Genomic DNA, 15,287 nt, shown 5'->3' with positions numbered 1-15,287 from the left:
GCCTATCTTCGAAGTTCAGGCATTTTTAAACGCTTATATATGCTTATAAGTGGCGTCACACCAGCATTATCATTGCTGTTGACCAGCGTTCAGTTGCAGCAATAAAAGCATTTAATCGCGCCGAAAGCAGAAGGGCTCATAAACGGTATTTGTTTCAGCGATCAAACCCCAGACTGTTGTTCTCTGCTGGCCGAAACTATAGCAAGAACACCTACCCCGTGCTCTTATATTCTTTCCCTTCGTCCCTAGTTAGCGCTATTTCATTCTGCAGGCAACTACAGCTTCCGTCGCGCTTTGAGGCGCGAAGAAAACAGTGAAAGCGTTTAATCAGTCACATTGCACGGCCCACTTAAGTGAAACCTCAAACGCAATCTTTACACAAGTTTTCAACTGCGCGAGTTTTCCATAAAGTTTCCCGTACAGCAGTTCCATTGAAACAGATGAGGTGGCATTAGCTGTGAGTTTCAGTGGAAATAAACCGGCAGTATGAGGCAGTATTACAGCCTTGGAAAATTCTATATCTCAGTGGTCATCAGACAATACGCTAGATAAAGCATGGGGAGCAATATTCGTCTCGCGGATTCATTCTCAGTAGCTTCCTTGACCCAGGCTGGCAGCTTTTGCCACGTGCGAACTGATGTGATTGGAATTTAGCTTTCAAACAGTCGATGTGTATAACCACCATTGCACTTATAAAAATATCCTTTCCTTGTTTACTGATCAACGCAAGCTAATTCTAATAACTCCCAACCTCTCCTGCCCGGCGTCACAAAAAAGTTTATTCTACCACACAAATGGAATTTCTGGCCCCTCCAACTAATGATCCTCCTCCTTCGACTTTTCTTTCCCTGCGACAGTGTTAGATCACTCACGTGGTTCATGACACCCTCAATTGATATCCTAGTACCTGATCCAGTTTGTTTCTCCATACTTGAGTCAAACAATGGACAACCCGAGTCTGTACGATAACCCACGCTGATCGCTTCCCCCAAGTGTGCGACTGGGGTAGTATTTTTTTCTTTTGGCACCTTAAACTCATATGGGTCTGATCCAAACAACTGCTGTGGCTTCTGTCCCATGAGAGAGCCCCAGGTATATCGATTTCGCAATTTTTGTGTGTGTGTGTGTGTGGTGAGAGAACCAAGCCACTTTTATTGCCTTCCAGTCTTCCAGTGCGCCCCAACTCAAGGCTACTTTGCACTTTGATTATAGTGTGATTTTTCCTCGTGTACAAGATTTTAAATTAGTATTCGTCGAATGTCATTGTCTGGATCTCCTTTCATATGTAATTTCTCGTTTAACTCATCTATTGTTGTCTAGGGTTCACTGTTTCTGTATCTTTATCTTTTTATTTCAGTGTACTTTTTTGTTTTTTATTTCAGATGCCCATTTTAGGTTATTATTATTATTGAAGGGTTTGAAGGCAAATATTTATTACAGCGAAGCTATATACGTCTAATCCCCTCAGTTGTCGCACCTGTGTAGAACGAAATAAACCATTTCTGACATTCGGGATATTAAAAACCAACTAACAACGACGTACGTAACAATAACAGATTTGTGCAAACGCATCACTGACCTTGAAAAACATCGCACTGCCCTTTCATCCATGCGCACAGAGCTAGATGACCTAAAGACACCCACAATCGAAATGACTGACAAGATCTGTAATCTGGAATCCCGTGTAGACGACAGCGAGAACCGCTCGCGACGAAACGATCTTATATTTTATGGCATTCCGGACACGACAAGAACTGAAACGTTTTCGGACTCGGAAGGAATAATCATTCGTCACTGCTCTGACACACTCAACGTGACCATTCCTCCCTCAGAGATTGAGCGTGCGCACCGCCTCGGGCGCTTTCCAGAAGACCGCATTCGACCCATAATTGTAAAGTTTCAATCATCTAAGACCAAAGAACTCATCCTTCCTAACGGCCGCAAATTCAAGGACACAGACTTCAGTGTGGGCGAGGACTTCTCCCCTGCCGCACGTCATGCCCGCAAACACCTAATTGCTTTTGCAAGAATGAAGTCAACAGCGTTCACTGTGCGTTTGAAAACCCCTTTTCTCGGAACTAAACGCTACATCTTTGACGAATCATCGCAGTCAGTGAAAGAACTAAAATAGCAGTCATCCCGTCCTCGACCAAAGCAAATCTCCCCCCAAATTGTCCCCAAATCAGCTTTTTCATTTTCCGTGATCTTTACTAACATTAGAAGTATCATTTCGAAGCGTGAAAATATTTTTAATCTGGTTTTGTCATCCAACAGCTACTTGCTTATATTAACCGAAACATGGTTAAGTGGCAGCGTCTCTGATCAAGAGGTCTTGGCCGATTTGCCTAATTTTCAACTATTTCGGAAGGATCGAAAAGGTAAGAGGGGAGGAGGGGTTCTTATTGCCATAAACCAGAAGATATCATGCTGGTTAGTTAGCCTGTCATCTGACCTTGAAATAATTTGGATCCTTTGTTCTGCTAAGCCCCAGTCAATATTACTTGGCGTATGTTACAGGCCCCCGAATAGCTGTCTTGACTTTCCTTAACAACCTTAATGACGTATTATACGAAGTTACAAAAAAGTACCCCAATGCCCCCGTAGTTTTGTTAGGTGATTTTAATTTTCCGGGCATTAATTGGCTTAAACCAAACCACGCCGTCACAGGCCCAAGGTGAAGCGGGGGGCTTTCCTGGCGTTTGCTTAAATTTTAACCTTTCGCAAATGGTAACTGCACCAACCCGCGTAACTCAAGAGTGTGAAAATATTTTGGACTTTTATACTAACCAGTCATCCTGACAGCATGGTCTCGATTACTTATCTCCCCGAGATAAGTGACTCCAAGGTTATCCATACCGCCTTTGCATTTCAACCGTTAATTCGTCAAACCACCCAGAAAACCATTCGGCTTTACGACAAGGGAAATTATGAAGCAATAAATTCGGAGCTTAACGCATTCTTATCCAGTTTGGAAACTAATTTCTATTCCCGGTCTGTCGAAGAAAACTGGACACTGTTTAAGGACAAGGTCAATGAATTGACTGACAGGTTTATTCCGAAATCCCATTTCCGCGCAAACTTCCAAAAGCCATGTTTTTCTAAAACTCTTAAAAGATTAGAAAACAAGAAAAAACGCCTATTTAGATTGGCAAAAAGTCTAGACGACCCACAAAGGAAGGAAAGGTGTAGAAGGAAGGCAGGAAAGTTAACCTGGCTAGAGCCTAGTTTGATATCCTGCACGTGGGAAAGGGAAACTGGGCAAAAAAGAGAAAGGAAAAAAAGAAGTTGGACCAGACACGTATGCCCAGCGCTGAAGCACTGACACTGATTGACACTGGAGGCTTTCAGTCTGTAGTCTAGTGTTTAAGTTCGTCGCCCGTAGAAAGCGTAATAGTTCCTTAGTCGCCTTTTGAGCGGATGACAGAGAAGGCCAGTGGCACCGAATCTTCTCCTCCTAAAATGGCCGCCGAGAGTCTAGCTTCCTCAGTGCTGATGACAGCTTCTTCCTTGCAGGCGAGTAGCGTGGGCACTCGCATAAAACATGGCGTATCGTCTCCGATGTGCCGCACGTTTCGCACTCCGCCGTTGCTGCCATTCCTATTAAGTACGACACTGTTAAAAAAATACCCATCAATTTACGGGACATGTTCATGCTAACCTTGTTGCCACAACATGTGCCGTACTACAAAATTATGGCACATGTTCTGTAGCATCGGGTAATGGGACATGTTCCGTGGTTCTAGATTATGGAACAAATTCCATATTACCTGAATACAGGAAATGTTCTATACAACATAACTACAGGAAATGTCCCGCAATGGTGGGTTACGGAACAAACTCTGTACTAGCTCAGTACAGAGCATGTTCTGTACAACTAGACTACAGGAAATGTACCGTACAACATGTTTACAGAACATCTCCTATTCTTTCTAAATGCAGGAATTGTGTTGCAATGTCTTTTTATGGCACATGTGTGGTAATGAAGTAAACATGCACACTTACCGTAAACTGTTAAAATGGTAAATGTATTGTGTGCTACAATAGAGTTTTTGTAACGTAACACACACTTGCAGCATGCGTGCAGCCAGAGAATATGCTGGAATTCAAAGCACTTTTATTCAATCTGAATTTTTTTGCATTAAGGAAGCTTTAAAAAAGCTGCAAGCTCAAGACGATTGTGTCAGTGAAATTGTAGCAACAAAAGCAGCAACAAAACAGTCTTGAGCCTTTTCTTAAAGCTCCTGAATGCAAAACTATTCAGACTGAATAAAGGCGCATAGCATCCTAGCAAGTTCTCTGGCTGTGCGTATGCTGCAAGTGTGTGTTACGTTACAAAAGCTCTATTGTAGCACACAGTACATTTATCACCTTAACAGTTCATAGAAAGTCAATATCACGCACTCTATCAAGTACCAAATTTTCATGCTCTCCTGGAATCGGCTTAAGTTGGAAGATAGGCTACAAGCTACATTCAGCCTACAAGATAGGCTGAATGCTGCATTTGTATAGATGTTTTCAAAGTTTCTGACATGAAGATAATCCGCATTGAATTTTCATTCCCGCTATTTTTAATCAGCGGTACAAACTGACATTAAAAATAAAATAAACTAGCATGAATAACCCAAAGCCCATTGCTGCTACTGAACAAAAAACATTTACAGTGAAAATTCAAGCAAAAAACAAAAACTGGCTTAAAGCACACGTTACATTTACACTAAGAGGAAGCAAAAACTGCCAAACGTTGCCGACAAGAGTGTCCTCACGGCACTGCGCCACAACCCCACAACTGTGGCCTCACCATGAGTGAATTAAAACACTTCCGTAAGGCTGGAACGTTTATTTGGACTACATGTGCTACATGGTACAAGACTACTAAAAAAATACGCATTACGAAACCAAAGGAATGAACGAAGTAAAAAAATAAAATGGTTGTGCAAAACTTAAAGTTGAGGACTTCAAAACAGGGCTGCACAATCGAAGCTCCAGAATGTCTCCAATTTTTGGAGCGGTCCGGACTTTGGGGTGAATGTTAGTGATTTTTCGAGATGACTGCCGGGTGCCCTCTTCTGGGTTCATGCCTGCAAGTTTCCTGAAAGATAAGATGTAATATTATGTTGCACAATTTTTTAGCCCATGACCAGTTTCTGCGGACATACATGTTTGTATCCTCCCTAAAAGTGCAGATTCAGTAAATGCCACCATGCAAAGTGAATGATTTTGATTGTCCTAAAGCTACCCATTTGCCCCTATACTGAACCGGGGGTGGAGGTTAAAGAAGGGTATTATCTATCTCGTTGTGGTCCTGCAGGACCGAAATACCAGATGTGAAGACCAGATGTGAATGTGCCTGAATGTGTCTTGGGTCATTTCAGATAAGATCGAACAAAGCATGGCTGTTCGACCTCTTCAATTCGCTTGAAATTTGTTTACCTCATTACCGCATGCATGTAATGTGCGGATTCACAAATATTTTCGGTGGAAATAATTTTGGCCGACAAAAAAAAATTGGAATGCACCGCGTGGACCCCGGCCGCTACCTACCCCTGCGCTGCAGCCAAATTCAGCGACGCCTACCAAAAAATATACTTATCAGGCGGGAATGGCAATTTTTATTCTTAATGTACACCTGGTGTACATTTCCCCCAACAATATCGTTGGCTAGAAAAACATATTTCTAATAAAATGACAAATCTTGCTCAGAGCGCATTTTGTTCTGTACTTTGTGAGCCAGTATTATCGTAAGTAAGGGAGCTAGAGCCTTCAAATTTTAGTGAGGGCTGCTCCTGGCAAGCACAAATAAGGCCCGTAGATATAGTGTCTGTGCAAGCTACAGTTAAAAAGCAACTGGCGCGCAACATTGAAGAAAAAACGCTAACACTCCAAGTTCAGGGGCTTATTAAAAAAAAACACTTCTTCGATTTTGCTGAAATTCTCTTCAATGATCATTAAAAACATGTTGCATCATTTTCTTCCTGACGCGCCTACAGCGCGAGAACAAAGCCTCATCGTCCAGGTCTTCACAAGGTGCTGAGACACGAAACAGTGAGAGCAATTTCCACGGAATGTGCAGCTATTTTATCATTTTTTGCACCAAAGGAAAACGATTACTCACGGAGAATTCAGAAGTGAAACTGAAATTTTTGTGTAAATTTTGGGACGAAAATAAACAATCTGCGCACCACTAAACTTGTACAGTTTGGAGAAAAAACTTGTAGTTTGAAGAAAAAACGGAACTCCAGGCTCACACGTATATTTTATAAAACGCTTTCAGTTTTATAAAGCTTTCCACAGATATTTTCCTCTAAACTTACTTCTGTGAGCCCTACAAATATCGTGCGTCATTGCACAGCGCGGATACAGCGCACCTTTCCTGCGGTTGCGAAGCCGCTGGTGGTAAAACGCGAAATTTTAAGTTCTTCGGCTCTAATTTTAGAGCTTCTTCTAGATCTCCCCAATCGCGGTCACTCTTTGTCTTACATTATCAACGCTCTTTTCTTGTGCACACTGCTGCCATGATGCGCTACATTTGGTTCATAAGATCAGCTATTTGACAAGGTGCACGCAGTCTTGTTTTTTAACCCACCTGTACGTAACTTTCGTTCGCCTGAAATCAGAGGTTCAACGGAAGCCCGTCCGGTCGGCAGCACACATGGCAAGTATTAAAAAAGGGCTTCGGCCACACACGACCCCGGCGCGGGTAACGCCTCCAGGTAGTGCGCACCTCTTCGGTCCTTCTCCAGACACACTGGTTCAATTACTGAATTAGCGACCAAACTGGCTCACGCAAGTAAATTTAAACGAAACTATCTGTGAAAAGCTTCATAAAACTCGAAGAAGCGTTTTTTTAATGCGTGTGAACCTTGAGTTCCTTCATTTTTTCTTTAAGCAGTACACGTTTAGCAGTGCGCAGACTTTATTTTCATTCCAAAATTCACACAAAAATTTCAGTTTCACTTCTGAATTCTCCGTAATACTATCTATAGTAATCATTTGCCTTTGGTACAAAAAATGATAAAATGTCTGCACATTCGGTGGAAGTTGCTCTCGCTGTTTCGTGTCTCAGAATCTTGTGAAGACCTGGTCGACCAGGCTTTTTTCTCGCGCTGTAGGCGCGTCAAGAACAAAATGATGCAACATGTTTTTAATTATCGTTGAAGTACATACACAGGTGAACATATGGGGAGAATTTCAACAATAGTGAAACCTTTTTTTAGATAAGCCTCTGAACTTGGAGTGTTTTCGTTTTTTTTAAACTCGTGCGTCAGTTGCTTTTTAACCGTAGCTTGCACAGACACAATATTTACGGCCCTTATTTGTGGTTGCCAGGAGCAGCCCTCAATACAATTTGAACGCTATAGCTCCAGCACTTACGATAATACTGACTTCCAAAGTACAGAACAAAATGGTTTCTGAGCAAGATTTGGAAGTTTATTAGAAAAATATGTTTTTCTAGCCAACCATATTATGGGGGCGAAATGTACACCAGGCGTAGATTAAGCATAAAAATTACCATTCTCGCCTGATGTGCATATTTTTTGGTAGACGTCACTAAATTTGGCCACGGCGCAGGGGCAGGTAGCAGCCGGGGTCCACGCGGGTGCTTTCCAAATTTTTTTTTCATTCGGCCACAATTTTTTCCACCGAGAATATTTGCGAATCCGCACATTATATACATGCGGGAATGAGGTAAAAAATTTCAAGCGAATTGAAGAGGTCGACAGCCATGCTTTGTTCGATCTTATCTGAAATGTCTCCCTTGTTATTGATATTGTATAACCCAAGTCATGAATTAAAAATCGGCACTCGGTGTACAGACCACCCCGCCAGACTTTCCAGACGTCAGAGTTTCTGCTATACCCAAACTTAAAGTTTGTGTTATCACTTTTGGACCATCATATTGGGATTAAAGCCCAACATATAACACCCAAGTGGCCCAGTTAGTAATCCAGGTGTACACATCTCTACAAGTGTAATTGCATGGGGTACCCTGCACAGAACTATCGTGCAGTCAGATGCCGTGTTTGCAAACACAACAACCTGTTTTGGGGACTTAAAAATGATCACTAGCTTTCGAACCAAACAATGTAGCTCCTGAATGACTTGTCCAAGTGGTATGATGCACAAGAGACGCTCTGCGTGCGTTTCTCTTGCTAGGCATGATGCAAAGTTGCCTTCACGTGACTTCTCACTTGTGCATTGCACCGAGTAAATTTGTCTTCGTTTACCAGCACGCTGTTGCGGAATTACTGTAGAATGTTATAGTATGTTTTGCATGGTGCTGCAATAAAGCACACCAAAGATCACAGCTGACTGGCACAGCCACCGTACCAGTGTTGTTCATATCTAACGGTGGCACTATGTTCTGCGGCCAAGAATGGCTTGAACTTCATGCATCATGGTGCCCTGCAGGGTTGCTATGTTATTACATAGCTACCAAAGCTGGTTCAGGAATCAGGCTCAAGCTTTCAGTGGCAGCATAGAGTTTGTCACAAAAATATACTTCACAGGGGAAACGGGTGCTTCCAATTGCATAAGCTTGAACACTTGTTACAGTGCAGTCTACTGATAACAATATAGGATCTGAAAAAATGACTTATAACCAATCATCCCAGCACAACTCTACTCTCATAACAAGATGCTGCCCAACATTTTTATAGCACCTGACTCAAATTTTCCACTTGCGGTGAAAAATAAAAATTGCGCAGCATACGGTTTGAGAAATAACGCCTGCATTATATTACGGTTAACGATAGCCTGAGCGTTCGGTGTCAGTTCATTTCACTTCTGCCATGTGCACAACATAGATTCTGTGCATACACTGTTCACGTAGCATGACCATGTGAATACTTTCCGTCCATAATTCCGCTGCACCAAGCACGCCATTGCCAAGCACTAACGATAACACGGACTAGTTTTTAACCCCTTCAGCATTATTTTAAAGTGTTTTAAATATGGCGTAGAAGTTGAAAATGTATGCACGAGAAAACATCTACATTTCCGTTGTCAACCTTGGTTAACCAACACACATTATGCTTGCTGCATCTCTTTTGTAGCAGGCAAACTGCATTATATGCGCACAACTTATTGGACATCTTATTGGGCAATGGTACGGGGAGTTCGAGCAGCAGTATTTCCAAGTTTAACGGAACTGTAGGCGCTTCGTAAATTTCAGAAAGTAGAATTGGTTTGGAAAGCTTGTTAAAAATCAATTGAGACTGTGAACTGCACAATGAACCAGGAGAACGTGTGAACAGTGTACCCCAGAATACATCCATAATGTACCCTTAGCCTCTGCGATAGGGTAGGTCCAATGTTCCTTAGACACAACACAGGGTAAATTTAGTCCCTTCAATAAAATTTTCTGTGGGTGGAATTAACTCAGAAAGAGCTGTAGAAGTATTCACAGCATTTTTCTGGTTTTAAGTTCACCTGTGAGCCTACCAAAATTCTAACCTGAATCCCAGACAATGAATTTACATTCTCACCACTACGCTTGCTGCATCGTAAAAAAATGAGCACAAAAAGGAAAAGGAGTTTTGTTGTACATAAAAAACACCTGTCAATGTCATGCATAAGCGAATTCCTGACAAAAACATGCCGCCAAACAGTTTGTGTGAATTGATAAAAAGGAACAAAATAGCACAAGTAACAGTAAAATAGCTCGAAGAAGCCAAAGAATTAGCAAAAAAAGTGTAACAAGATGTAAGAAACAGTGCATGACTGCTAGTTCTGCTACATGTAAACTGATTTGCGTAACTTTAAAAATTCTGAACCAAATGTCATGTTCCCGATTTTTTCTACCCCTTATTCCTTGAAAAAGCTGCAAGTCTGCCAACAACCACAGAGCATAACAAAGAGAAAGAGAAGCAGACTGTGGTTTTGTGTCCCCACAAAGCTCGACTGCAGGGTGAACAATCTTCCCATTCTATAAAAACATTTGGGGAAATGGACATCCACCCATAATAATCGATTGACACCCATACCTACGCGCATAGCAGACGGCATCAAACAGCCTTGCTCACTGTTTACGGTGCATATCCACATCAGGTTTTTAAGATGCTATGATACGCACAAGAAATAAAACCAAGTTCGTGATTTCAAGTACTGAGAAGCACCTAGAGACAATCCTTGATGATATGAATGAAGCCAATTGAGGACGTCACTTTTCCTGCATTATTTTTACTTGATTATTGCTTTTTGCTTGATGTGATTCCTCCTGTTTCTTAGAATCACACCAACTGTGTACATTTTTGGCAGGCTTCACAATGTACAAAGAACGAGTTTTGGAAAAATACCCAGTACTACCTGAAATCATATTTTCACTAATTGTTGTGGCATGTGTGAGGGTGTGGCTTGGTCTGTGCATGCCAATAAGGGTGATGAAGTATTTACCTCCACAACACAGAAGAGCGACGCAATTTTCTCTTTAAAAAACAGGCACATCAGGGGAAAGAGACCGATGAGCAGTGCCCGTGGACGACTTTGTTCTCGTGCTGCCCTGTCTGTCTGAAGGAGCCACTGCAGTGATTCCTCCTTTTTGACATGGTGTCGGAAAAATGCATGAAGCAGCTAATGATCTTCCATGCTCGATTCCGAGAACAGTCCCCGCAGTCTCGTGCTAGTTAGTCTGGAAAAAGAACGAACAAAAAAGTGCCAGCACGATCAGCAGCCAGCAGGATAAACAAGAATTAATGGGCAGCCGGGGCAACTATAGAAGTGGAGGATTGTGCGCTTGCATTATTGTAAAATGGACAGTTAAATGGCTATTCTTTATTGTGAAGCATAAAACGGCTGGCATGTCATTGTGTAACTGAATTGTGCTTAATTTTTCGTCATCTTTCCGTCATTACAAAACATTTTAAATCGCAATGCCACAATTGCCCACAAACACTAACACAAGCATGAAGATTCACACTGCAAGCATCCAACAAGCGAGGTTTTGTGCAAGAAGCCTGATGTTAACAACCAGGGCTCACAGAAAACAAGTAGTGTCTGTGACACCAGTGTCGTTTGACAGCAGCACGAAGGCTTTGACAAAATGTGTAGAAAGGCTCTGAAGTCGTACATACACCACTGCAATTAGATGAAACCAACACCTGAGGTTCACAAGCCTTATCAAGCCAGAGCCCAACATTTTATGACCAGCTGGATGAGAGATGAAGCAGCCCTAACAGTGTTAACTATCAGGTAACTAGAAGCACTTTGTATGCCATCCACCGCTAACTTTCAAAATCTTTATCAACAATTCTACCATTTTATTCTCATTAGCTGGAACAGCGTGTGTAAAAAAGCATTTTTTGTAACGAATTCGAATATTGTTCAATCATCAACCATACACTGCAGTGTGGCTTCACTTTGGTGCTTACGTAATATACGTAATACTAATGGCAATCATGAGCTTCGGTTAGACGTAACTTTTCTGAATAAATGTGTTTTCTCAGTCCCATCAGATTGGTATTAATGAGTGTAGAAACAATTACTGCATGCACAATTCATGAAGTACCTTTCGAAGAGTGCCAGGAAGTGGTGCTGCGTAAATAGAAGGGGCCACTCTTTTTGCACATCGCTGGCCTTCGTGCCATTTGTGTTGATAGTAAGCCGCACCGATGCATAGAACGTTGTGAACAGGTGTTCAAGAAGACGTAGATCCTGCTCCTCCTCTGATTTTAGGCTTTCATCCATGAGAACCTTCTTTGCCCTTTGGACCCACTACTAACTGCAAGGCAAACATGGAAGAAAATACACCAAAAAAAGTAGCTGGAGTCAAACTTCATTTGTAGCACAAAGGCACTACCGTGCACCATCGAAGCAACCACGATGGATTCCGGTATGCCCGACATAAACTTAGATACTACGCTTTCTCAGTAGAACTTAAATCGAAAAAAAAAATCGCACCGCTAATTTTGTTAAGTGGTGATTTGACTATGTCATATCACCTTCTCACAGCTTTCTGGAAAATCTACTCAGAACGCGAGCTAGGCGATATATAGCTCAAGGCTTATAGCGTGCTTTGCTTCCTGGTTTCACTGTGGTGAATTCGTTTGCAAGGAACTTTTTTTTTACCTCACACAGATACACATGGGCTGCTGCTGGGTAATACTGCCAGCGGTGCCAATAGCCACACGGCGGAATGAGCGTCAATTTTGCAATGTACATCAGAAGCATGTACCGCAAAGGCCAATATCGCATCAACCCTAACACGTTATTTTGAATGCACAGATACATTTAAATTTTCTTTTTTTCCACAAACAGTGCAAGAATAGAACTTCCTAAAAGACTCTGTATAAGGATTCACTTTGGTTGTTTTGCTAACTGTGTTTTGTTTGGGTCTGTAAACCTGTTCTTGTGTGTAGAATTCTTTCCTTTTTCCTTTTTCATTTCTGCCTTACTTTAGTGCCTGTATATGTACTTTTTACTTGTACCATACGTGCCAACCTGCTTGGACGGGCGAAGGTCTGCAGTATGCAATAAATGAAATGAAATGAATGGAGAATCGCTTTCCCGCTCGCAGAAAATTCCCTGCGCCACGCCGTGTTTAAAGGTGCAACGCCAGTCGCGCGCTAAATAAAGGCCGGAAATTCCCGGCGTCAGAAGCACGTACACGCCTCCTAACTTCATAGGTTCTTAAACGGGAAGCATTAGCATTTCAAGCGTGTTTCGCCCATGACGATGTTGAGGACAACGTTTACACTTCACGTACGCTAAAAACAACCTATACACTAAAAACAACCAATTAATCCGACTGCGAGCTACGTTATACAAGGGCATCGCAATACAGGAGGCGATGAGAAGGGGTACACCTTCGTGGGGTGCTCAGATGGCGACTGCCCGGCGCTCCGCTTCCCGCCGCCGGCGAAAGCCCGAGGATCGGTTTTCAACTTCAAGCCGCGCGGCGAACATTCGATGGCCGCAACCGCTGAATAAAGCACTGCATGTGCCTGGGGCAGCTGGTATGTGTGTAATTTTATTCTGCGCTTTCCGGTGAACACATTTCTACCACGATCGGTCCGGCATTGAAACTGGCCGTCCGCCATGTCTTTTTTGTTTTGTCCAATCCCGGAGGCAATGAAATGACCTTGCGAAACACTCAATTATATTTTTGTTTTTTTTTGCCCTCGGACAACAACGTAAAGTAAGTTGGTTTGTCCGCACGACGCAAACGCTTTGCGGGAAAGCTCTGCGCGGCACACTCCTGGCGTGCAGCGATTTTACACAAAAGCCAAAAATTGCACTGACAGCGCCACTAGAGTTATCAACTCCCTGCTTCATGTGCTAGAAACTTCTTATAATATATAAGACGCTATCTATAACTCAAAATCACTGCCACAAAAAAGCCTTCGCCCGCCCGGCTACTACTGTTTGATGCCACACTGCGCCTCTTCGATTATCAACCTTCGACTCGCCGCGGACTCCCCGAGGAGCAATCCGGCATTCGTTTTTCCCATATATCACAATGGTTTCGAGAATTCTCGGAATACCCGTGCACTACCCGCGGCGAGGTCGAGACTAAACAGATGAGTCCCGCTATCAAGACTTTGAATAAGTGCCGCAGGTAAGCGTTCGCTCGCCCGGCGCAACGCTATCAGTGGAATATCACGCTCCCACATCGCGAACAAACAAACGCTTGCGCAGTACAATCACCATCCCCATGTCACCTCACTCTCGCTCACTCTTCTCCCCCCAAACGGCTGCCTTCAAGCATGCGGTGTAAATACGTTTTAATCGCACTTGCAAAACAGAAACCACGTTAGGCTTAAGGTAATCCGGCGCCGCATCAGCGACGCACAAGAAGCGGATAGCGCATCGTATACCTGTTATGAATGGCTGAATGGTACATACCTTGCAAAACGATCTTGTGTGGCGCAAAATCCATACAAAGCTGGGCTGCCAGACGCAGTCTTCGGTACTTGGAAATGACGGTCGGAGTGTAGACCGCACTGACGACGCGGGAACCTACGTTGGCGGGAACCCCAGCAGATCGCCGCTCCCGGCATCCGCGCCGCGATAAAGTGTCGTGTTCCGCACTGCGTGCGCGGCTCATGTGGCGATGACGTCCGCGGAAAAATAAAGGCCGATAAAATGCGAGACGTTATTGAGACCTCGGATCAGCCGCAGTGTGTGTGACCCCTGCGTCAAAAACACTCGGGTAAAGTGCGTCTCCAGGCGCAGTTCCCCACACATATCGGATGTTGTTACGTAAATAGAAAATTTGCAGTGCTACGGTACAGTTCCTGTTACTTGGATGGAACAGCAAAGTGGGTGTAATATCGACGAACATTACATGTTCCATTGCCGTTTCCACGTAAATTGATGGTTTTTTTTAACAGTGGAGTAAGCATTTGTGAATGCCACCCCCAGCCAGAGACGGCAAAGAAGAGTTGCGTCAGACCGTGGGATAGAGCACTGCACGGGCCTGATTTTAAGGCCCGAGCCCGGCCCGAGCCCGCTTTGTGAAGGCCGAGTCTGACCCGGGCTCGTAACACCGAGCCCGGGCACGGCCCAGGCCCGGGCATTCATAAGTGAGCCACGCCTGGGCCCGGCCCGGGCCCGTCGTCTCAAGCCCAGGCCCGGCCCGGGCCCGGTCATTTATTTTTGAGCCTAGGGAGAGCCCGCGTGTGTGTGACCAGGCCCGGTCTTAGACGCTGAAGGAAATTTGTTTATTATATTTGGTCCAGTGTCTTCGTAGCGGAAAATCAGACGGATCATCTAGTCTGTACAAGCACGTCCTGAATTGAAACGCAAAAAATAAGGGTTTAAAAGTGCACGTAGTTTAGCTTACACCGTCTTCAGTTCACGCCACATCGGCGTAATAATAGCTCGTATTCTTACGCGAGAGACACCATCACCTTTGATGACCAGACTCTTGGCAACTTCACGTGGTTGTCTCGGTCACAAGTTGGTATTGCTGAAATTTCTTGCTCCCCAATTTAATCCACGAGTATGTGCGTGCGTTGAAATATTTTCCCTGCAGTGGTTGTTAAGCGGTGGCGCTTCTCTAGCACGCGAGTTTGATTTCGAGCCATAACAGCCGCATTTAAATTGGTTCGACATCTAAAACACACGTACATAGGTGCACAGCTCCAGGCATTCCTTGTAACCGTATCTTTGGTAAGTTATACACCGAAATATAAAATCTTGATGCAGTACATGAAATGTCATTAAAATTACAGTATAGTGACTATCAGACCTAGCAAAACACGTTTTCAAGAAAATGTGTATAACTAACATCAAGAAACGCGTAAAACTAAACTCAGAATTTTATACTCTTTTCTACACTTCACGTCGGA

General features: G+C 43.4%; 1 protein-coding gene and 1 long non-coding RNA gene across 3 annotated transcripts in view; both read right to left on the bottom strand.

The window, feature by feature from the left end:
- LOC144159644 (protein phosphatase EYA2-like) overlaps positions 1-15,287 on the bottom strand; it is a 125,034-nt gene that overhangs the window by 101,921 nt on the left and 7,826 nt on the right. The window lies entirely within an intron of this gene.
- Positions 4,835-14,167, bottom strand: LOC144158008 (uncharacterized). Its single transcript, XR_013319938.1, has 4 exons — positions 13,840-14,167; positions 11,504-11,716; positions 10,393-10,627; positions 4,835-5,089 (listed from the first exon to the last, which is right to left on the bottom strand). It is a non-coding gene; the product is annotated as an uncharacterized LOC144158008 (long non-coding RNA).

This window comes from Haemaphysalis longicornis, unplaced genomic scaffold, assembly GCF_048455015.1.
Source record: "Haemaphysalis longicornis isolate Haplotype H1 unplaced genomic scaffold, Haemaphysalis longicornis Haplotype H1 scaffold_10, whole genome shotgun sequence".
NCBI lineage: Eukaryota > Metazoa > Arthropoda > Arachnida > Ixodida > Ixodidae > Haemaphysalis > Haemaphysalis longicornis.
Note: the sequence above shows the minus strand (reverse complement) of the source record. Positions and strands in the feature narration are given on the sequence as shown.